Below are 24,663 nucleotides of genomic sequence, written 5' to 3' on the forward strand. Positions count from 1 at the left end.
CTCCCTCTACGAATTTTACCCTCCACGCTGCCCTCCATTGCTAAATTGGTGATCCACTGATGCCTCAGGACATGTCCTACAAACCGGTCCCTTCTTCTTGTCAAGTTGTGCCACAAACTCCTCTTCTCCCCAATTCTATTCAATACCTGCCCATTATTTGTGTGATCTACCCATCTCATCTTCAGCTTTCTTCTGTAGCACCACATTTCGAAATCTTCTATTCTCTTCTTCTCCAAACTATTTATCGTCCATATTTCACTTCCATACACTTCCATACACTCCATACAAATACTTTCAGAAACGGCTTCCTGACACTTAAATCTATACTCGATGTTAACAAATTTCTCTTCTTCAGAAACGCTTTCCTTGCCATTGCCAGTCTACATTTTATAACCTCTCTACTTCGACCATCATCAGTTATTTTGCTCCCCAAACAGCAAATCTCCTTTACTACTTTAAGAGCCTCATTTCCTAATCTAATTCCCTCAGCATCACCCGACTTAATTAGACTACATTCCATTATCCTCATTTTGCTTTTGTTGATGTTCATCTTATACCCTCCTTTCAAGACACTATCCATGCCTTTCAACTGCTCTTCCAAGTCCTTTGCTGTCTCTGACAGAATTAGAATGTCATCTGCGAACCTCAAAGTTTTTATTTCTTCTCCATGGATTTTAATACCTACTCCGAATTTTTCTTTTGTTTCCTTTGCTGCTTGCTCAATATAAAAATGGTTCAAATGGCTCTGAGCACTATGGGACTTAACAGCTGCGGTCATCAGTCCCCTAGAACTTAGAACTACTTAAACCTAACTAACCTAAGGACATCCACATCCATGCCCGAGACAGGATTCGAACCTGCCACCGTAGCAGTCGCGCGGTTCCGGACTGCGCGCCTAGAACCGCGAGACCATCGCGGCCGGCTCTTGCTCAATATACAGATTTAATAACATTGGGGAGAGGCTAGAAACCTGTCTCACTCCCTTCCCAACCACTGCTTCCCTTTCATGCCCCTCGACTCTTATAACTGCCATCTGGTTTCTGTACAAATTGTAAATAGCCTTTCGCTCCCTGTATTTTACCCCTGCCACCTTTAGAATTTGAAAGAGAGTATTCCACTCAACATTGTCAAATTCTTTCTCTAAGGCTACAAATGCTAGAAACGTAGATTTTCCTTTTCTTAATCTTTCTTCTAAGATAAGTCGTAAGGTCAGTATTGCGTCACGTGTCCCAATATTTCTACGGAATCCAAACTGATCTTCCCCGAGGTCAGCTACTACCAGTTTTACCATTCGTCTGTAATGAATTCGTGTTCGTATTTTCCAGCCGTGACTTATTAAACTGATAGTTCGGTAATTTTCACATCTGTCAACACCTACTTTGTTTGGGATTGGAATTATTGTGTTCTTCTTGAAGTCTGAGGGTATTTCGCCTGTCTCATACATCTTCCTCACCAGATGGTAGAGTTTTGTCAGGATTGGCTCTCCCAAGGCCGTCAGTAGTTCTAATGGAATGTTGTCTACTCCCGGGGTCTTGTTCCGGCCCAGGTCTTTCTGTGCTCTGTCAAACTCTTCACGCAGTATCGTATCTCGCATTTCATCTTCATCAACATTCTCTCCATTTCCATAATATTGTCCTCAAGTACATCGCCCTTGTATAGACCCTCTATATACTCCTTCTATCTTTCTGCTTTCCCTTCTTTGCTTAGAACTGGGTTTCCATCTGAGCCCTTGATATTCATACAAGTGGTTCTCTTTTCTCCAAAAGTCTCTTTAATTTTCCTGTAGGCAATATCTAAATTACCCCTAGTGAGATAAGTCTCTACATCCTTACATTTGTCCTCTAGCCATCCCTGCTTAGCCGTTTTGCACTTCCTGTCGATCTCATCTTTGAGACGTTTGTATTCCTTGTTGCCTACTTCATTTACAGCATTTTTATATTTTCTCCTTTCATCAATTAAATTCAATATTTCTTTTGATACCCAAGGATTTCTACTACCCCTCGTCTTTTTACCTACTTGATCCTCTGCTGCCTTCACTACTTCATCCCTCAGAGCTACACATTCTCCTTCTACTGAACTTCTTTCCCCCATTCCTGTCAATTGTTCCCTTAATGCTCTCCCTGAAACTCTGTACAAGCTTTGGTTTAGTCTCTTTATCCAGGTCCAATCTTCTTAAATTCCCACCCTTTTGCAGTTTCTTCCATTTTAATCGGCAGTTCAAAACCAATAGATTGTGGTCAGAGTCCACATCTGCCCCTGGAAATGTCTTACTGTTTAAAACCTGGTTCCTAAATCTCTGTCTTGTCATTATATAATGTATCTGACACCTTCTAGTATCTCCGGGGTTCTTCCATGTATACAACCTCCTTTTATGATTCTTGAACCAAGTGTTAGCTATGATTAAGTTACGCTCTGTGCAAAATTCTACCAGACGGCTTCCTCTTTCATTTCTTACCCCCAATCCATATTCACCTACTACGTTTCCTTCTCTCCCTTTTCCTACACTCGAATTCCAGTCACCCATGACTATTAAATTTTCGTCTCTCTTCACTATCTGAATAGTTTCTTTTATCTCATCATATATTTCATCAATTTCTTCATAATCTGCAGAGCTAGTTGGCATATAAACTTGCACTGCTGTAGTAGGCGTGGGCTTCGTGTCTATCTTGGCCACAAAAATGCGTTCACTATGCTGTTTGTAGTAGCTTACCCGCACGCCTATTTTTTTTTCATTTTTGAACCTACTCCTGCATGACCTCTATTTGATTTTGTATTTATAACCCTGTATTCACCTGACCTAAACTCGTGTTCCTCCTGCCACCGAACTTCATTAATTCCCACAATATCTATCTTTAAGGTATCCACTTCCCTTTTTAAATTTTCTAACTTACCTGCTCGATTAAGGGATCTGACATTCCACGCTCCGATCCGTAGAACGCCAATTTTCTTTCTCCTGATAACAACGTCCTCTTGAGTAAAGCCCCTCCCGGAGATCCGAATGGGGGACTATTTTACCTCCGGAATATTTTACCCAAGAGGACGCCGTCATCATTTAACCATACAGTAAATCTGCTTGCCCTCGGGAAAAATTGCGGCTGTAGTTTCCCCTTGCTTTCAGCCGTTCGCAGTACCAGCACAGCATGGCCGTTTTGTTTATTGTTACAAGGACAGATCAGTCAATCATCCAGACTGTTGCCCCTGCAACTACTGAGAAAGCTGCTGCCCCTCTTCAGGAACCACACGTTTGTCTGGCTTCTCAACAGATACCCCTCCGTTGTGGTTGAACCTAGTACGGCCATCTGTATCGCTGAGGCACGCAAGCCTCCTCACCAACTTCAAGTTCCATGGTTAATGGGGAGCTTTTGTTGATGTTCATCTTATATCCCCTTTCAAGAGACTGTCCATTCCGTTCAACTGGTCTGCCAAGTCCTTTGCTGTCTCCGACAGAATTACAATGTCATCAGCGAACCTCAAAGTGTTTACTTCTTCTGCATGAATTTTAATACCTACTCCGAATTTTTCTTTTGTTTCCTTTACTGCTTGCACAATATACAGATTGAATAACATCTGGGAGAGGCTACAACCCTGTCTCACTCCCTTCCCAACCACCGCTTCCCTTTCGTGCCCCTCGACTCTTATAACTGCCATCTGCTGTATGTACAAATTGTAAATAGCCAGCCGGCCGTGGTGGTCGAGCGGTTCTAGGCGCTACAGTCTGGAACCTCGCTACCGCTACTGTCGCAGGTTCGAATCCTGCCTCTGGCATGGATTTGTGTGATGTCCTTAGGTTAGTTAGGTTTAAGTAGTTCTAAGCTCTAGGAGACTGATGACCTCAGATGTTAAGTCCCATAGTGCTTAGAGCCATTTGAACCATTTTTGTAAATAGACTTTCGCTCCCTGTATTTTACCCCTGCCACCTTTAGAATTTGAAAGAGAGTATTCCAGTCAACTTTGTCAAAAGCTTTCTCTAACTCTTGAAATGCTAGAAACGTAGGTTTGCCTCTCCTTAATCTTTCTTCTAAGATAAGTCGTAAGGTCAGTATTGCCTCACGTGGTCCAACATTTCTACGGAATCCCTTAATCTGTAACGCCGAAACGGCCACTACGGTTTTCCTAAGTTCCTCCCAAGTAGACGAACAACCACTGAAAACAAATTGGGCTTCATCAATGGAGCGCATACCTGCTAGCACCGCTGAGACTAAAATTTGCTCAGGCATATCAATCAGTAACGCCGAGGATGCTAACTGCACTCTCTCCATGTACTCTAGTAACCCTTCTCCCTGCTGCTGGACCTTCCAAATATATTCACATTCCAACTGCTTGCGTACACCCGGGCTCAACCACGTATTAATGACCTCTTGCCTTAAAACCCGAAGTGACCAGTGGCCAACCATAGCCTCTGACAACAACCGCCCAAATTCTCCCACCGCGTGTGACTACAGAATTCCCAGTATCACCTGATGTGTATCCCAAACGCGCAGTCATGTCCTTCCATTTGCACTAGCAGCCATAGCAATTTGTCCCAATTCCTTAACATCTAACTGTCTTAAATCCTTAAACGCATTAATCAACGGATTTGGAAACTTTGCAAACATTTCATTATTAGATTGACCTGGGGTTTGTTTACCACCAACCAGGCTACCACTTTCAGTTCCTTGCTCCAGCAACTTCCTACCCCCCAATTCCAAACACGTCACTTCCAGTTGTAATGTATTAACCAATTCCCCTAATTCCTTAACTCATTATCCAAATCATCTAACTTAACTTTAGTACGGTCTGTCACTCGATTTGCAAAATGAGCAATCTGCGCCTTTAACCTTTCCAACTGATTACTACTAGGTTGCGAACCTTCCCAAAACGAGATGTTTATAGCTTTAAATAAATTCTCAATCGCTATTTTTGTCTCACCAATAATTTCCGGTTTAATTTCCACTGGCAACTGCAATGCGGCTCGCAATCGTGTTGCTAATTCGGCCACACTACCCTACCTTCATTGGCACCGTATTGCTAGTTCATACAGCAACTGCTCACGTTTCAAGAAGCCTATTCCGGGACACCTATGTGCCTCAACCGTCATCCTGTCAACCATCCAGGAATATACAAACAAGACCAAGAAACTCGATTCTAAAACTCCACTATGCACAAACAGAATGACAACTCTATAACTAAACCAATTTATCAATCACGTCTGATAGTCACAGAATTAGACAATGATCAGAACCACGCTTTGCTACCAGCTGGAACGGTGGTCTGATCATTTAATATTAAAAGGCTACGACCAAGGTGTGGACGGGACCAAGGAATTGACATATTAGACGTGATTTAACACATAAATAATTTATTCATAACATACAATACATAACACCAACTACGTAAATCCTGGTTCGATGCTTACAATTGCCCAAAATGGGAGGGCCACCACTTTCGAACTGGAAAAGCCTTAATTTAAGAAACTAAAACGCCTGTTATAATTTTTAAAAACAATAATAACACAACACATAAGTACGCGCTAAGTGAACGCACTCTTAAATCTTTAATTATTAACCACAAAGCTTGGGTTTACCACATTTAAATTCTCATTGCAATATAAATATAAATTATAAGCACGTTTGGTAAAATACAAATGTTTGCACTATAATAAATTTTAATAATCCACAATCATTCAAAAAACAACATCAGAAGTTCGATACGGAGCATGTAAGCCTGTTTATACAATATTTCGGATCAAAACAGACACGAGGGCCACCATAACAGAAGTGCGCTAGTTGCTTTTGGGACAGGTGCTCACATTAGCTTAATCACTGAGCAGATATTTACTTAAGCGACAGGTAAGGTAGTTAATGCAAATAGAAGGTATTTCTAATTTTTTTTTTATTCCTCACTTTTAACAAGGGGTTTTTAGTAAGGTGGAAATTACACTTCGTGGAGACGCAATAGCAATCTAGCGGGAACGCCTTCACGAGGACGCCATGTCACTACACAGGTACTAAACTAGCCGCGTATCCGCTGTTCAAGCCAAACATTACCAACACAGTTCCATATTCCTGACACCCAAATAGTCGGGATCAAAACAAAAGCAAAAATCCCAAGAGCGCAAGATCCAGCATAGCTTCAGAACAGGTCTTGCTTCATGCGGTTGGCTTCACAAATACAGGTATCTAAATGAAAACAAGAACGTGTAACAGCATTCCCTAATCAGCACAATGTTCTTCATTAGGTCCCGGTAGCGCTAGACAACGCTGACATGCAAATGTTGACAAACCTCTAAGGCAACACTCTCCAACTGACAAGCCGAAACCAATGTGACCCCTTATCAGCTCCGTGACAGGACTCGAACCCCAGACTACTGTCAGAGCAACTCACTTAGAATAAATACAGCGCAAATAGTATGGCGGACACATATAACCAGGGATTAACAGAACACTAGACTGAACTAGAATTAACCTAAATAATACAGCACTAGATCTTGGGAGACGAGGAACTAACTCCCCACCCGAAATTCTGCAACCACAGGGCGGGAGGATGAACTACCAAAACATAGAAGTGCAAACGTACACAAATAACTAACAAAATACACCAGTACACCGGTTAGCAACGATGCGTGGAGGAATCTGCACTGTCAGAATTGCACCAGTGAAGAGAACAGAGGATTGCCACAGCGGTGGCTACTAGACGACTGGATGAACTTAATCCCAAAGGACGATCAGCTTGAAACAATGTCACTTAACTTCTTTTCTCCTTTCCCTCGGCGCACTTCGTCGTTTGTCCGGGACTGCTGTGCACAATTCTGAGCCGTCACCGGTCGTCCCGGCAGACACCGACCCAGCCGAACTGCTCCCGGGCTCAAACCCTCTCCGAACGGCGGCTCCACCGCCCCATGATGGTTACTGTTTGCCTTCGTCGACGCAGGCGATGATTAGACTGCCATCCGCCTCCCTCAGACAACCAGTGAAGAGCGGACAGAGGGGCCCAACCAGGCCGGCGTTCCTCCACGGGTAGAAGTGCGGGTTTGATCACAACACCCATATGCGGAAGGCAGGATGTCGATGTCACCAGAGCAGACACGAAGGCCACTGCGTGACAACCTCCCCCAGTGTGACCGCGCTCGCCTATAAATAGTACAGGCCAGTAAACACGTGAGTCGGTCGTGTTACCAACTGACGGTTTCTAACAAGGGAATGGTCAGACTTGTCATGCCGAAACATGTATTGCTTTTTTAGCACTGTTATTTAACTGTGCAAAAGGTCCGTATGAAAAATTGTAGCTGCTGACATGAACTGGAAGTCACCTAAAAAAAAATCAGGAACATGGCTGTGTTTTCTGCTTGGGGCTTGCAGTGATGGCTGGCCACCCCTGGAAATGGCGAGTCGCGAGCGTTGTGCGCATGGTCGGGAAGAGCGGCCGTCTTATCGCGTCGTTCACTAAAGAGGAATATCGCTGCATGGTTTTGGTGGAAATTTCTGGTACGTATTTCGAAACATACCGTCCTGAAAATGGTTAGAGATGTGAAAGATGTTCTGTACATGTTCATCTACACTCCGCAAGCCACCTTACGGTGAACATTCAATCTCCCCTCACAGGTGATGGCGAACCCTGTAAATGTTTTGCTGCTTGCCATGGAGATATACCACAGACGCCAAATGAAGCAATCAACAGAAAACACGCGTGAAGACTATGTGTTGCGCGACATGATTGTTAAACTTCTAGACGAGCATGTAAATGGCGCAGACATGTGGCTAGAAACAACTGAAACACTCGATATTGCAGACTGTGAATCTACAGACGGCGAAGACACCGACGAAAGTTGCACTCATGAAGACTCTTCGAGTGATAGTGCCACGTAGCATCATCAATTATCTCCGAAAGTAGCACCAGCAACTACAATTACCTTATCAGACAAAGAAAAAGCGGTGACGTATCGGTTGAACGAAAGTGGTAAGAAACGCCTACGTGTCAGTACTGTTCAAAATAAGTATCACTTTGTCCGTTCTGAACGTGAATTGTATAGATGGAAAAAGGAAGTCGCTGGACGACGTAAGAGTCGACTGGACATTGCGACGGAGATAAATGCGCGACTTTTTGAGCTATTTACCGATTCCAGACAACAGTCATTGAATGTCAGCGATACAACTTTGCGTGATTGGGCGTTATGGATTGCCAACGCGATAGGAGCTAAAGAATTTACAGCTTCTCAAATTTGGATTAGTCACTTCAAAAGATCACATATAACTGTGGCAAGAAAAATAACAAAATTTGTATCGAGGAACAGGTCGGAAAATGAAGTGACACAAATGGAAATGATAGAAGCTTTTCTTACGAATTCAAAAAATAAGATCTCTAGTTTTAGTGAATCGTACGTGTACAATGAAGATCAGTCAGGTTTTCAAAAAGAAATGCGTGCGAAAAGAACACTGTCATTCAAAGGGGAAAAACATATTGAGGTGATTGCGCAGTCCACGACTGCAGTCACCCATTCATACACTATAATGCCCATAATTAGTCTGGATGGTTCATTTCTGCCTAAACTACATGTGTGTCTTCAAGAACCAACTGGACATTTTGGACCACGTGTAAAAATGGTTCAAATGGCTCTGAGCACTATGGGACTTAACATCTGAGGTCATCAGTCCCCTAGGACTTAGAACTACTTAAACCTAACTAACCTAAGGACATCACACACATCCATGCCCGAGGCAGGATTCGAACCTGCGACCGTAGCGGTCGTGCGGTTCCAGACTAAAGCGCCTAGAACCGCTCAGCCACACCGGCCGGCATCACGTGTAAAAAGAACAATGTTCTACGCAAACAATCTTGCGGTAGACGCATCGAAGTCTGGAAAAATGGGAAAAGAAAACGATACACTTTTCATGCGTCACGCTTTTCTTCCGTTCTGCGGGAACAAATCGCTTCTCCTCCTAGATTCGTGGTCAGGTCATAAAAGGTCTGATTCATTAAAAGCTGTATTTCGAGCCCACCCTGACAAAGAAGTAGAGACACTTAGGATTCCACTCGGCACGACGAACGTAATTCAACCTTTAGACAGAGAATTTTTCCATCAGTGGAAGGCATTTTACAGAAAACTAACAGAGAAAATTATTGCGTGCAGATCACTGCAATTTCCTGTCTATCACCGTGACAATATTCTCAAGCTGCAATCAGTAGTAAATTATCAATTTTCCTCCCCACGGTTTCAGAATTTGGTTAAATATGCGTGGCACTCCTCGAAGTATACTGATACTAGGCCTGATTCATTCCTAACACCAGCCCAGTTTTGTCTACGGACAGCTAACAACGTCTGTGATTCGCAGGGCTGTCATATGTCGTCTTTGCTTGTATATTCTTCGTGCACAAAAAACCTATTTTTTAACATTCTATCAATATTTCGCATTTTTGCGGTAATTACAAGAAATAAAATTTGGACGTGTTCTAAACCGTATATTTATTTCTGTCTATTTCATAGCTATTTGGAAAGAATGTTGTAGATAACATATCAGCCAACGAATGTTTAATTATCATACGATCGCTTTCAGTGGGGGAATCACCTCTCTCACTGCTGTGGCAAGAGAGCGACGCGTAGCTAACGCCATCTTGTTCCTAGATGGCGTTGGTATAACGTAGCGAGAGCGGTCAGGGTTGTACAAGAGGCAGTTATAAGCGCGGAAACCATGCGACAATAATGTCTTACTTCATAAAATTGTTTACAGACTTCCAGGTCATGTCAGCAGCTAAACTTCTACTTACAGACTTCTTGCAATGTTAACTCACATTGGTAAAAAAAAGCAACACAGGTTTGGACATGACAAGTCTGACCATTCCCTTGTAAGTACACCAAAAACAGAACTCGCAATCGATAGTGGGTACACTTTCAAACGAAAGAGCTTCATAAAAGACCAACCCTGAACAACCGCGAAAAAACGAAATAGAAGGGAAGCAATAAATGACAGCAACGAGATGCTAGAGCCCGATCGCGCCCAAACACTGTCGATTACGAAAAATATGGGCTCCACGCGACGCTCAGGAAACGAGCCGTGGAAAGATGGAAGTACACACGGCTCAGTGTTGTTTCTACTATTGTACCATAGACGGAAGTACCAATCAGAACGAACGTTTCACTAAGTGACATGTGTGATCGACAATTATCTGCAAGACTGGGATTCCCACTACCTCCTAAGCTACCCTCAACAGGAGTAACCCGAATAAAAAAGATATGAAGTTTGTTGTTCGTTTACCGTGTAAGTTGAACGCCCTGTTGAAGTCTGTAGATATGATGATCTTGGTTTACGTAGGGCGGGAGTCTACATATCCTTTGCAGCTATGGCTTGTCATACATCGGTCAGACGAAAATGACCTATGTATATACATAAGAGTTATACATGCCTGCAACAGCTGACACGCTACAGACAGGTAAATCTGTTAAAAACGTTCAGTGTCAAAACGTCGGTTATTGTCGAGGAAATCACCCGGCAGCATTCCCGTAAGTTAACATTGGACGCACCTTGAGATACAGCTTGAGATCTTCAAGGTTTACATCAAGTACAATTATGACCGCATTACGACCGTGTTTCTTCCGCTTAAGGCAGGCTGTTCCAACCGAGCTCCAGGGAGCCAGAGCGCTCGGGAGCGCTCACTGCGGCAGCTCGGAGCCCGCGTGGTGGGGGAAAGAGAACTCACTGCCCCCTGGCCGCATGTAGCCGCAACTGACGCAGTAATCCGTGTACAATGACAGCTAGGACTAGCCGTGGGAGCCCTGTACCTCTATTGGAGGATACCTTTCTATTCATTGAGAGGGATGGTCGTCCGCAGTGTCTTGTATGTCATAAAGTATTTCATTCTGCGAAGAGGTACAATATACAACGACATTATACACCTCTTCACGCAGCGCACTACGATCAGGTAGAAGCCATTGCACGCAGAGAACTGGTAGCCAGGCTTAAAAACGACATACCAGGAGATGTAAATTTAAAAACGGTTTCGTAATACGGAGTATATCAAAATATGCAACATAGTTCTGTAATGCGTTTATAATTTTCAGGTGAATCAGAGCGGAGAAAACACTACTGAATCTGCAATTCGAGCAAGCTGCAGGGTCGCTCACATCATTGCGACGAGTGGCAAGCCGTTTTCGGTGGGACCACTCGTAAAATCGTGCATGGTAGCAGTTGCAGACTGTTTGTTTCCAAGGAAGGTGCAGGCAATTGAAGGGGTTTGCCTGTCGAAGCAAACAATGTCTCATCGAATCCTGGACATGGCAGCAGTTTTAGAGACACAACTCAGGAAAAAGGCGGAGAGCTTTGTTGCATTTTCGCTAGCGCTTGACGAAAGCACCGACACATCGGATTGTGCTCAGCTTGTAGTCTTTGTGCGTGGTGTCGACATGGAGTTGCAAGTAACTGAAGACCTCTTGGATGTTGTACCACTCGATTACACCGCAACAGGATGTGACATTTTTGAAACTGTTAGTGAATCTTGTAAGACGCAGCTGGCATATCGAAACGCTTGCCTTGCCGCCTGCCTCAGCCCGCCGTGCCACATGCCGGCGTGCCGGCGTGCCACAAGGCTCCCTGGAGCAGGGAGCGCTCCGCGGCTCACAACGGAGCCGACGAGCTGGAACAGCCTGGCTTAAGGAAATCGAAGCATATTGCTCTTTGTGAAGAACGGCTTCGAGTCCCAGGACTTCATATTATTTCCTGCGAATGTGACAGTAACTTCGTGTAGCAATCTGTTCGAATCGTTTGTTAACTTCATGCTGATCTTTAGCAGCACATAAAGTACAGATATTTTGTTCCCAGCACAGATTTAGAGATACAGCTTTAGAGATAAGCACAATATCTTCTTTGAGAAGACGTGGATTACAGCTAATAGCAGAAACTACTTTGATTGAAACATCAAGGAAACTACGAGGGATATTCAGAAAGTAAGTTCCGATAGGTCAAGAAATGGAAACCACTGTGAAAATCTAATAAAGCTTTGCACATACGTGTTCGACAGTGTCTCTGGTATCCTGTCGGTTGCATCACTTCGCTCTTTTAAGTTTTGTGCGCTTGGGGAGCACATAAAGATGCGTAGAAAATAGTGTCTCCCGCCCCCCTCCCCAAGTATGAGGTCCTGATGAGAGATTTAGTCTGATGTTATGCAGCCCACATTACAGAAATGTCATTCGGTTCCTACTTCGTGACAATTCTCGGTCGCAATCTGCAGGGGCAATAAAAATGCTCCTGCAGCGTTTTCGATAGGAAGTGTTCACCAGCACTACAGCCAGTAACTGGCTCCCTCTGTGTTTCATCTCTGCTCACATTAACTACTGGCTATGAAGACAACATTTTGCACAGACAACGAGCTATAGATGAGCGTAGAGAATTGGCGGGACGGACAAGCGGCTGCCTTCTATGACGAGGGTAGTGGAAAGTTGGTATAACGGTGCGACAGATGTCCTAGCTGGAACGGCGACTATGTAGAGAAGTAGCTGGAAGGTGGAGCCAACTGTCGCAACTAAAACATTTCTGATTTTCAATGTAGTTTCCATTTCGTGACTCATCGGAACTTGCTTCCTGGACAAGCCTTGTATAGAAATTAGAATGTGTTTCAACAACCTAAGAGAGTTACGGGCTAAAGACTCAGGAGCAAATAGAAACATGTAGTTCATAAAGAAAAACTACACATGAGCACGTTCCATATTATAGATCCTGATCCAAACGAAGAGCTATTCATGAGACATTATCGTTAGCACCAAAGTAATCTCTGTTCACAATGACAATTAGTACAACAGTTGCATCCATGGAGGCAAAAAAAAAGAGGGAGGTGGCATTACGTCAGAAATTTGAAACCGATGTCCGCCATTCTAACAAACCCAAAAGTTAGATTCACTGCATTAAAACCCCCACAGTGCGCTGCGGTGACACTTCCCTGTGTCGTCACTATGACTGTGTCGTATTACTAGAGCAAATACGCAGTCAACAACAGACAAAAGTTCTAAATTGTCTTCCTGTCACTATGTTATTCACGTATGCTCTATAAAATGCTCTATAGTATTTAAAACAGTTACAGTGCTCACACGACAGAAATAGTGAACAAGAAGCATTCGTCAACAGTAGTCTCCTAATGTTTCAGGCTACTCTAAATAGGGTCCTCCCTGGCTCAAAACAACGTATAATGTAAGTCTGTAGTGCCACCTCCTTTTTTTCCCTCCGTGGTTGTATCTGTGTCATCCCGTTACTCTGATGACAGTTACTTGTAGTTTTCATGAAGATATTGGTGTGATATTGTCTAAAGCTCTTATATACATATCGAATAAACATAACTACACTGAGAACATTTAAGACAACAAACCATTAAACTTTTAGAACAAATTGAAAATGGAAGGCGAAAGAAAAAAAAAACAAGAATTAAAAGACAGAAGTTGGAAGTCAAAGGATTGTAAAATTAATGAATAACGTTCAGCAAATTAATGAACGGGAATGAAATTAAATAAGGTAAGTTGTCATTTATAGCTCTTCTGCATAAGGATCGTATTTTAATGTAAGTATGTGAAGTTACGTCCACTGAAGTCCAATAAAATTCAACAGCATTTACATAGCCGGTAAACATAATTGTGGAAGTACATCTAACATAGGCAGGTACGTGATTCTCGTAAGCTTCTTTTCCTCACAATATGACGGGTCGTATATCTTTCCTCAGAAACGACGCAAAACACATGTTAGGCCACAAGGTAGGGGACAGTCAGGTGTCCGGGGTGTCTCCAGACACTACTTCGCTGGTCAGTGTGTCTCCATTCCTGGTACATGCCAGTTTTTATAAGAGTTTGATTTGTACGGACCGGAAAGCTGACGTCTCCGTTGTTTCACGATCAGTGGAGTGTGCTCCTAATGGACCATGAATCACGCGGTCTCTATGCATTGTCACTGTTATGAGTGGTTTAGCAATCGGCGCGTCATTTTGATTAGGAATACATGTTGCGTTCGTCTTGTGTGAGAGTCAAAACTGCGTATAGTCACTGACATTTGTCAGTCTCATGTTTTAAACCATTGAGTATGCGGTTTGCCGGCTGGTTTAGGCACCTCGACTAATGAAACCGAACTGATGGCTTTGCGAGGTTTTCAATGTGATGTGCCGTTCCTAATGACATATTTACGTTTGCACCTGCGAAGGTTTATCCCAGATGCTTGGATTTTTCAGCTATACATTGAGATCTGGCTTTTGCTATCCGATTGAAATCCTGTGTTTGGTTTCTGCAGCAGTGACTGCATCTTTCATGTAGTGAGTTAAGTCACATGCAACGAAACCTGGTCAGAGTTAAATGCTGTACGGCATACCCTGGAAGTGAGAGAATATTTTTTTTTCTTGTGTCATAGTGGTTTTTTATTGGCTTATGAAATGTGGAAGTACTCGCTAGCCTCGATTATGTTTCTCCCTGCTAGGGGTTTTTTCCTGCGGCACGCAGTCACAATGAGGGTTTTGAAGTCTTGCAACAGCGTGTGGGCTCCTGGTCTGTCACGTGTTTGGCAATCGATTATATCTTCATTTTGACTGCTTGCTCTGCGAATAGGTTATAACTCCATTGTGAGTGTTTCCATTGGGAGGTGTGATGCGTGACGAGGCACACGCAGTCGTGTTTTGCCATTCCGATTACGTGAAATATCAGTGGTTTAAAATTGTCAGGTGTGTTGTATCACCTGTTGTCTTGAGATCTCGTAGCTTCTGTTTGAAATTTGATTGACTCCGTATCTCAGTGGTTTGTTGCTAGTGCAGTGTATTGGCAAGCAAACAGGTTTAGCATGTAATATGGGAAGACGGGCCAGAAGCCCCACGTGTTTTCTTTGTCGAATCTGGAGTGACTGCCGCAAGTCTGGAGGCACCACTGTATCTTGAGTGGTTACTCACTTCCGTTGTTCAACAACTTGTGGTTTGCGAGAACCGCGTTTCACAGACTATTTAGTTTGACTGAAAGTATCTCATTAATTTCTTATGATCATGTTGTTCGTTGTTGAATGATCATGGGTACGCTTAATTGTGTCACCGCCTTGTGTTCGTCTGTTTGTGAGGAGAGTTCTCATTGTGACTTTGGTATTACTTGCCTGTTCTGGACTGCCGTTGAGCGTTTTGAGTGGTTTTAGGAACCGAGATCTTTGATGGTGGTTGTATGAACATGTTATATGTTTTTCTGTGCGCGTATTTTAGTCCATGTATTACGCAAGGAACAACGGACAGGTGTTCGTTGTCGCAATGATCCACTTTCTCAGTGGCGGTATTAATGTCGTATGCCACCAAGAACGGTTCTCATTGTGTATTGATTAATTAGCCTAAAGTGTTACTTATCATTATGGCTACCGCAATACTGAGGGTTTTTTACTGGTACTCAGGCTTAGGTCCCAGCTTTCAGCTGAAGAGCTAGTTTAAGCTAAGGCTAGGGCCGATTATTGTCTGTCATAAGGGCCTATTCGCATATATATATAAGTAACGCCTAGCTCGTTAACGTTGACTAATTTTGAATACTCTGCTTTTAGTAGCTTTGGAGTAGTCAGAACAACCGCTACTATCTATTAATGTCCGGTAACTTCCGCTACTAACGGGCTGTATGGATAGGTTCTCACTACATCATTACTTGATGGTGAATGCTAGTCTCTTGCCTATTGTGCTTGCAGTGCATATTCCGTTGGCGACGGGGTGGCATTTTGATGCGCAAAGCGTATGCGCGCCCGAAAGCTGCCGATACCTCAGTGAGAAATTCCAGCATTCTCATCGACGCAGCATGAATGCAAATATAACTCAAAGCATATACCCAGTTTCACTAGACTGTTTCCATTTGTTCATTAGCACGTCTTCGCCCTAAAAGTGGTATGATACCTTATTAATAAAATTATTAATTTATGATATGTGAAGCATAAAAAGTCGATTATCATTGTGTGACAGTCATAGTAGCCGTCAGTGACTGTTTAAGTTAACCAGTTGCTTGTTTTGAAGCTTCCAGACCTTGGTTATCTCCAAAGGCACCATTCTACGAATATGATATACATCTCCAAATGAATAACTGTCCAAGACATATTTTAATGTAGTTTGACCGTTTCAATGAAGGAACCGTTCAGGATAATGGATTCATATTTTTACTTCCAGAGAAGTAATAAGAATATAACTAGAGCGGAACGAGCAGCGGCCCTAAAATACGTTGGGGATGACAGGAGCACTTTCCTTTTACCGACATTCACCTACACGGATTTAAGAAAACCTAGCAGAAACTATTTATTTATTTTTCATTTGTCATCACTTATACAAAGGTCACGTAATTACACTACTGGCCATTAAATTGCTACACCACGAAGATGACGTGCTACAGACGCGAAAATTAACCGACAGGAAGAAGATGCTGTGCTATGCAAATGAATAGATTTTCAGAGCATTCACACAAGGTTGGCGCTGGTAGCGAGACTTACAACATGCTGACGTGAGGAAAGTTTCCAACCGATTTCTCATACACAAACAGCAGTTGACCTGCGTTGCCTGGTGAAAAGTTGTTGTGATGCCTCGTGTAAGGAGGAGAAATGCCTACCATCATGTTTCCGACTTTGATAAAGGTCGGATTGTAGCCTATCGCGATTGAGGTTTATCGTATTGCGACACTGCTGCTCGCGTTGGTCGAGAACCAATCACAGCAGAATCGATGGGTTCAGGAGGGTAATACGGAACGCCCTGCTGGACCCCAACGGCCTCATATCACTAACGGTCGAGATGACAGGCATCTTATCCGCATGGCTGTAACTGATCATGCAGCCACGTGTCGATCCCTGAGTCAACAGATGGGGACGTTTGCAAGACAACAACCATCTGCACGAACAGTTCGACGACGAGACCATGGCTGCGGTTACCCTTGACGCTGAAACACAGACAGGAGCACCTGCGATGGTGTAGTCAACGACGAACCTGGTTGCACGAATGGCGAAACGTCATTTTTTCGGATGAATCCAGCTTCTGTGTACAGCATCATGATAGTCGCATCCGTGTTTGGCGACATCGCGGTGAACGCACATTGAAAACTTATATTCGTCAGCGCCATTCTGGTGTATCACCCGGCGTGATGGTATGGCATGCCATTGGTTACACGTCTCGGTCACCTCTTGTTCGTATTTGACGGCACTTTGAACAGTGGACGTTACATTTCAGATGTGTTACGACCCGTGGCTTTACCCTTCATTCGATCCCTGCGAAACCCTATATTTCAGCAAGATAATGCACGACCGCATGTTGCAGGTCCTCTGCGGGCCTTTCTGGATACAGAAAATGTTCGACTGCCTCTCTAGCCAGCACATTCTCCAGATCTGTTACCAACTGAAAACGTCTGGTCAATGGTGGCCGAGCAACTCGCTCGTCTCAACACGCCAGTCACTACTCTTGATGAACTGTGGTATTGTGTTGAAGCTGCATGGGAAGCTGTACCTGTACACGCCATCCAAGCTCTGTTTGACTCAATGCCCAGGCGTATTATTACGGCCAGAGGTGGTTGTTCTGGGTACTGATTTCTCAGGATCTATCACCCAAATTGCGTGAAAATGTAATCACATGTCAGTTCTAGTATAATATATTTGTCCAATGAATACCCGTTTATCATCTGCATTTCTTCTTGGTGTAGCAATTTTAATGGCCAGTAGTGTACATGTCATCATTTAAAAACAAGCTCTCCAGAATAAAATGAGAAGCGGCTGTATAGGGATACCAAGGTCCTTTATGTATTTTATCACATCACTCTTCGCTGCGAGACGTGTTGATACAACACGAGCAACTTTCTGTCATTTCGCGATGGTGACAAAGATTTTCCCCGCTCGTGGAGTGTGTCTGCACATCTTCCTTGGCCCGTTAGTCCAAATTACCCGAGGCTCGTCAAATCCGGGGGCTTTCTTCCAGATGAAGGACAGTTTCAGGCATTGTTGAGGATAGTTTTGATGCTAGCAACGTCTTCATTCATCGATGATGTTGAATTCAGTTTCTATGAGAGTCCTTGCTGTGATAAAAGTGGAAGGTCTTGATCTTAGACTTTTTTGCTTTGCAAAGGGTACATCGTTCAGTACTGGAAGATCGGTGTTATTAGCAATCTTCTGGTACTGACGCAGTAGCGCAGTCTTCCGTCTGATATCATTAGGCGGAATGTGGCTCAAGATAGGTACCCAGTATGTGGGTGTCGATCATACTGACCCACTAACAATGCGTGTTGCCTCATTAAGTTGTACGTGTCTACTATTAAGCCAGACAGGCGCACAGTATTCTGCTGCCAATCCGAGAGCTGTTACCCAAAGAGTGACCGACATCGATTCCCACCTACTGCCGCGGAGTTAACAAAGAATGTTGTTTCTGCTTTTGAGCTTAACGGATGTTCCTGTCAGGTGTCCCTTAAAAGAAAGTACCTTAGATAATTTTTGTTGGATGTTGCAATGAAGTTTTTTTCCCTCAAAACAGACATCGAGTGCTCTGTGTGCCAACCTATTGGGCAGATGAAAACATGAAGCTTCTGTTCTATTGAAGCTTAATTCTAACCTCCATTTACTGCTTAAGATGTTTAAATCAGAAGTTAGGATTTCTTCAGTTGTTTCAAAGGTTTTTTGATGGGGATCTGTTGTCCAGTAATCCGCTTAGTCAAACTATCTGTACTATATTGGAGAAATATCAGATACATGCAAATTAAACAATGGAGAAGCAAGGACGGAACCCTGTGGTAAGCCTTTATACAATTCTTTAGGACGCCTAGTGTCTTTTCCTGTGATTACTGTAAATGGCCTTCCAGCTAACATGTTATCAATTAGGTTTGCTGTCCGCCTACGTGGGACAAGTTGTAATAATTTATAAATGCCTCCAAGCCTATTATCTGCTGCTGTCAAGTAAACGAAAGCAACTTACATTTTCTGCTTCAACTGGTATCATGTTTCAAAAAAATGATGTTAAAGGTAAGACTTGATTACCGCAGTCAATCTTCGTTAGAATCCAGCTTGCTTAATAGGAAGGTTGTGCAGTAATCCAATTGTATAGAATTTTTTCAAGGAACCTGTAAATAGTGCTCAATAGTGTGACTGGACGATAGATTTTGGGGTCTGATGCCTTTTTTTTCACTGCTGCTACTCTTTTTTGACCCGCCGTCTTTGTACATAAGACGGGTCTTCAAGCCTCATGTACTGGTCTCTCACCCGCCACACAGAACATGCCTGCTCTGCGTGCCGTTGTCCGTGTCCCACCGCGTGTAGATGGACCGGTGCATCTGCGTCTAGGTGGATTGTTTGCAGCTTTTTAATACCTGTAATGGTTGAATACTATTTGAGTCGTGGCGCTCGTTACTGGCGTGCCAGTCTCTTGGATGTCCATTATCGATCCTTCGATGTTTCTTATCTTTGCTTGCCTTGTTTTTTTCCACATTCGAGGGGCGAGTGGCAGTTGACGTTTGCTCAGGCTACCTGCTGAGACGCCGCGAGATACGAGGTGGGTAGCAACCATGCATATGTGGAGTTGGTTGTACGCGGTCTGCCGGTTCAGGATGGAGGATATGTGTTGGCTGCCTGCCTGTCTGCTCTCCTGATTTTGCTCGCCGTGCCTTGCGACCGACTAGCTTGGGTTGCTGCCTGGTGTATCCTACACGAGCCATACCGGACGTCCAGCAGAAGTTAAGCAGCCTGGTGTTTCTTTTAAAGAAAAGGAGCAAATGTATAAGACTTTTTGTAACCAATTTTGGTGGCTTCTTAAGTGTGGCCTTAGCGTTTACACTGCATTTGGGGAGAGCTAATCCTTTTAAATTTAAATAGTTGGGCGTTCCCTGACCTTTATAATCGTTTGGGGGTTTTATTTGAATTTTCTCCTTGGGGTTCCTTCCTTGTGCTTGGTTAAATGCTTACTTGTATAGCGGGAAGTGACTCCTGGTTAGAACTCGCAGAAGGTGTTTGATTTTACTGCCGCCCCCGGCATTCGTCTTTTCAATTAAGTGTTGTCATCCCTTCGAACGACCTGGTGTCACTCCTCGTTATTTAATGCTGATTTATGTGTACTTAATTTTGAATTGGTCATTTGAATTAATATTTTGGAGCGCGGTATAGCACTAAGGCAACCTCATTGTATACCACCTTGTGCCCCAGTCTAGTACCTTAAATTCAGTGGCACGAGTTAGCTCCACTACCGGTTTACTGATGTGCTCCCTTCAAAATCTTGTCTTGTATAAGTTTGCCCCATGTGTGTCTGGGAACACAGAGATGAACATTAGTGAGACTTTAGTGCTAGTCAGTTAATGGAATCTTCATTTTGGCTTGGCTTCCACTGCAGAGTTTGAGTGGGGCGTAGTATGTTTGATTTGTTATTCATTTAATTACTGTAAGTTTGTTTATTTAATGGCGAGCAAGACATTTAAAGACTGTTGGTATTAACTCCCCTAGTTGCTGGGTGTTGCAAATTCGTTCCAAATGGCGTACTACTTATTCAATAGCAAGGCTGTTGATTAGTTGGTTACCGTGAGTACAAATTCACGCTATTTATTTGTTGCCGAAATTGTTAAAGTGTCTGTGTCGTGATTTAATCACTAGCTACGTGTTTGAGCTGAATTGATATAAACCTTACATTGCCTCCTTAAAATTTGTTGCCAGCAGAAATCCTTAAGAGAACTGAGTTTTGTCACTGCTTATATTAACCTTTACTGGGAGCAATATTTCATGTAGTTAAACTTTGTCTTAAGAAGTGTATTTCTCTGATGTAATAATCGAGTGATAAAAGAAAAAAGCACAGGGGCTTGGTCCTTCTTCTTGTGTCCAGTTTGTAACACGTATCACTATTAACGTACAAAAAAGAAAATAATTAAATTAAAACGATTTCCCGTTAACAATATACTTAAATATAATCAAATAATTAACTAACTAATATTATTTACAACAATGGCTTAACTGGTAATTATATTGATAATTTCCATATGTTGTGGCTCTCCGATCCCTGTTACCAGAAATAGCGTTTTAATAAAATTAATTAACATCAGTTTGAATATTCCTGTCAACTAGACCTCGATTTTAGTTGCACTGATTATATCTATAATAAGAATTTCACTGTAGTTAACACATGATCTATGCTAAAACATAATACACTAATTATAATTTGTTATGAATGAAGAGAGCTAATTGTTTGACATTATTAAAATATTCAAGTCAAAATACTGTAAAATTTTTGTAATGGTCAGTTTCATCAACCAATTTTAAAATATGAATAGCAGTTATTTACACTAATACAACTGGCAAGATAGTATTTGATAATACAGGTAACAAGGAGTATATCTTTAGTCTTCAGAATTACTGTCTCTTTCACTTTCTTCTGGCGATTCTGCGCCATCGCTGCATTCCCCGCTCTCCTGGTGATGCGGCACCAGCACAGCTTCCCTTTGTTGCCCTATGTTACGCTTGTAATGACCTCGAGATGATGTCGGTTGTCTCATTTAGTTCCTTCCATTTTTCTGGATCTCTTAGTAACTGATTGGCGTTATCATACGTCAACTGGGTATGCCTTGCTTCTGCATGTCTTATACGATTTAACACGACATGCTCTGGCTTGTCATGTTGTCCACGTTCGTAGATGTCGCTGTCGCAATACTCAGGTTCATGCGATTTAGGTATACCGGATAAGCACCATGGCCGGTGAGGAAATGAATCATACCTCGGCTTGGGTCTCTATGCTCCATGTTTAAACGCTCCCTTATGTCGGGGAAGAAGGTATACACTCGCCTGCCCTTTTCAGTGTTGTCTCACTCGCGTTGCCACGCATTTGTCCTCCAGCACTTTAATTCTTTCTTATTTCGTATATCTTCACCTGTTATTTGGAACACCTTGTCATGCTGGCTTAGCCTTAGCCAATACACTGATGCTCTGTACCTGATCGTTAAGTCAATAGGATAAATGCCCCGTACTACACACAGGGCTTCTACTGATGTAGTACTAGAAGCTCCTGATGATCGTAAGAGAATTTTTCTTTGGCCTCTGCGTGCAGCTGTGATATTATATGATAAGATGAGCCGATGCACCCATGTACTCGCCGAGAAACTCACTATCGACTCGTAAACTGCGTAGTAATACGTTCTTGTTATTTTTAAATGCATTCTGTATTGAGCAGTATTTATCCTTGCTAGTTTATGCATCACCGTGACTGCTTTCTCAGTTATTATCCTTATGTGGTTACTACATTTAAATCAATCATCTAGGTGGACTCCGAGGAATCTGGTGATCTTCTTCCTGCCGATGTTGTTGTTCATAAGACGAACTATAGGGTCTCGTTTTAAACTCCCTCTTAGCAGCATATAATGTGATTGGCTTGTTGCTATGGTTAGTTTTTTGGTTTCGCACCATTGATGCGTTTTCAAGAGGGTGCTACAGGCCCTGTTCTCTATTTCGACTCTGGAGTCGGCTGATACTCGAACTAAGAGGTCGTCTGCATATGCCACTATACCATCTATATCACTGTCTTCCTCCATAAGGTTATTTAGAGGCTCTATGGTCAGGACCAGAACACTGGTCCCAAGATAGAGCCTAGTGGGCACCCTTTTGTTATCATCTCCATTCTCGTCGGTTTCCCGCAAGCCTTTGTGCCACTCTGTCCCGGCAGAAATCTCTCAGACTGTGGTGTAGGGACGCTGGAACTTGAAGCTCTCTAAGACGTGCGAAAAGTGCAGGCCGCCACATATTATCAAATGCCCCTTGAATATCTATGAATATGGCAATGACATATTTCTTTTCTATGCTCTGTACTATTTGAAGCACTCGATTTATGGCATCGTCTATTGACTTTTTCTTCCTGAATCCAAACTGATATTGACTTAGGCCCATACTTTCTTTGTGTGATTGTAGGCGATCACATAGTAGCCGCTCCTGAACTTTGGCTAGAGTATTCGAAAGACATGTCGGCCTGTAGGACCTTGCCTCTGAGGGGTTTTTATCCATGGACTTTTCAATAATCATAGTATTAGCTGTCTTCCAAGCTATAGGTACTTCGCCTAGATTCAACGCTTCATTTAGTGTATTTGTCAGAAACGGCGTTATCAACGGAACAACTTGATGTAGCGTCTCTGAATGGAATTGCGTCAGGACCTGGCGCCTTTTCCTTTTTCTGTTGTAGAATTGCATTTAATATTTCTTCATTAGTGAATGGACTAGTCTCCCTGTCAGTTGTATACTCAGGGTCGATATTTCTTAGTGTTTCTGCGTGTCTTTGATCATCTGTTGTTTGGTCGTCGCCCGGAAGAAGTTGAAATAGCAGGTATTCTGCCGCGCTCCCCCATCCTTTTGTCTCTCTTCTCAATGTAGATAACACCATTGAAGAGTTTACTTTTTCAGTTAGTAGTTTATATGGAATTCCCCAGATGTTGTCTGCCAGCTGTGTCCTTAAGTAACTATCCCAATGCAGTTGCCTTGTTGCAATGAGTTTGTCTTTCTATTTTAATTTTGCTTGCAGTTATTGTTGCAATCTTATTTCTCTATCTTTTTTAATTTTGCTTGCAGTTATTGTTGCAGTCTTATTTCTCTATCTTGAGCAGATATTGGCCTTTGATAGAACTTTCGCTTTTTTCTTGTTTCTCTTCTGAGAACTGTTAGTTCTTGCGTCCAGGATATTCTTAATTTAAATCCGTTTTTAAACTTCGGAATTGCTTCACCCTGCGCCGTTTGTAGCAAATCAGTGAGAACATGGATTTTATATTCTATGCTCCCATCTATCGTCTGTAAGACCATTGTTTCTATTGTTTGTCTGACCTTCCTCCAGTCGGCTTTTTGCAAATGTAGTCGCTTCTCGTTGTTTGCCTCGCGTTCATGCGAAGACTAAAATTGTATTATAATTCCGTTGTGATCGCTATGCGATATACTTTGCCGAACTTCCCGTGTGTTGCAATACGGTAGATAAATGTAAATTAATGCAGATGAATAGCAAAAAGAATCCCATAATGTTTGAATACCCCATTAGTAGTATAGCGCTTGACACAGTCACGTCGATTAAATATTTGGGCGTAATATTGCAGAGCGACATTAAGTGTGACAAGCATGTAATGGCAGTTGTGGGGAAGGAGGGTAGTCGTCTTCGGTTCATTGGCAGAATTTTCGGAAGATGTGGTTCATCTGTAAAGGAGACTGTGGGGCGGCGAGTTACTCGGTTGTAAAAATAACTTTGCTGTATAAATGTTTGCAATTCAAAATGTTTGAATGTTGAATCAGTTTCAGGCTTTTAGAATGTTGTTAATGCTGTCTTTCGCCGTTCTCAACACTGGCTCTCTATTTACTTTTTTGGCTCCCAGAAAGTGATTTAACCAAACGTGAAGCCAGTATTTAGAGATCCTAGTGCCCACTTCATCTGAGAATACCATTATAGCTGCAGCTTATATCTCTGAGGAATTAGGAGATTGTCCGGGATTTCTAATCAAAAACGATTTTCCAAAATTGAGTATATTCTGAAATTCACTGATAAAAAACACAAGTATCCCTACAACCTAACTAACAGAGCAGTTCAGAGTCTAATGCGCTGATGCAACTATAAATGTCCGTATTAAATGTTAAAAAGAATGCTCGCCAAAATTTGATGAGAATATTTCATCAAACGCCACGCTAAAATAATTGGTAGAATGTCTGTCCCGCGACGGCACGTGAAAATACGACAATACGCAAACTGAGGCTAGATAATGAAAATCATCCC

Source organism: Schistocerca cancellata, chromosome 2, assembly GCF_023864275.1.
Source record: "Schistocerca cancellata isolate TAMUIC-IGC-003103 chromosome 2, iqSchCanc2.1, whole genome shotgun sequence".
NCBI classification, from domain to species: Eukaryota; Metazoa; Arthropoda; class Insecta; order Orthoptera; family Acrididae; genus Schistocerca; species Schistocerca cancellata.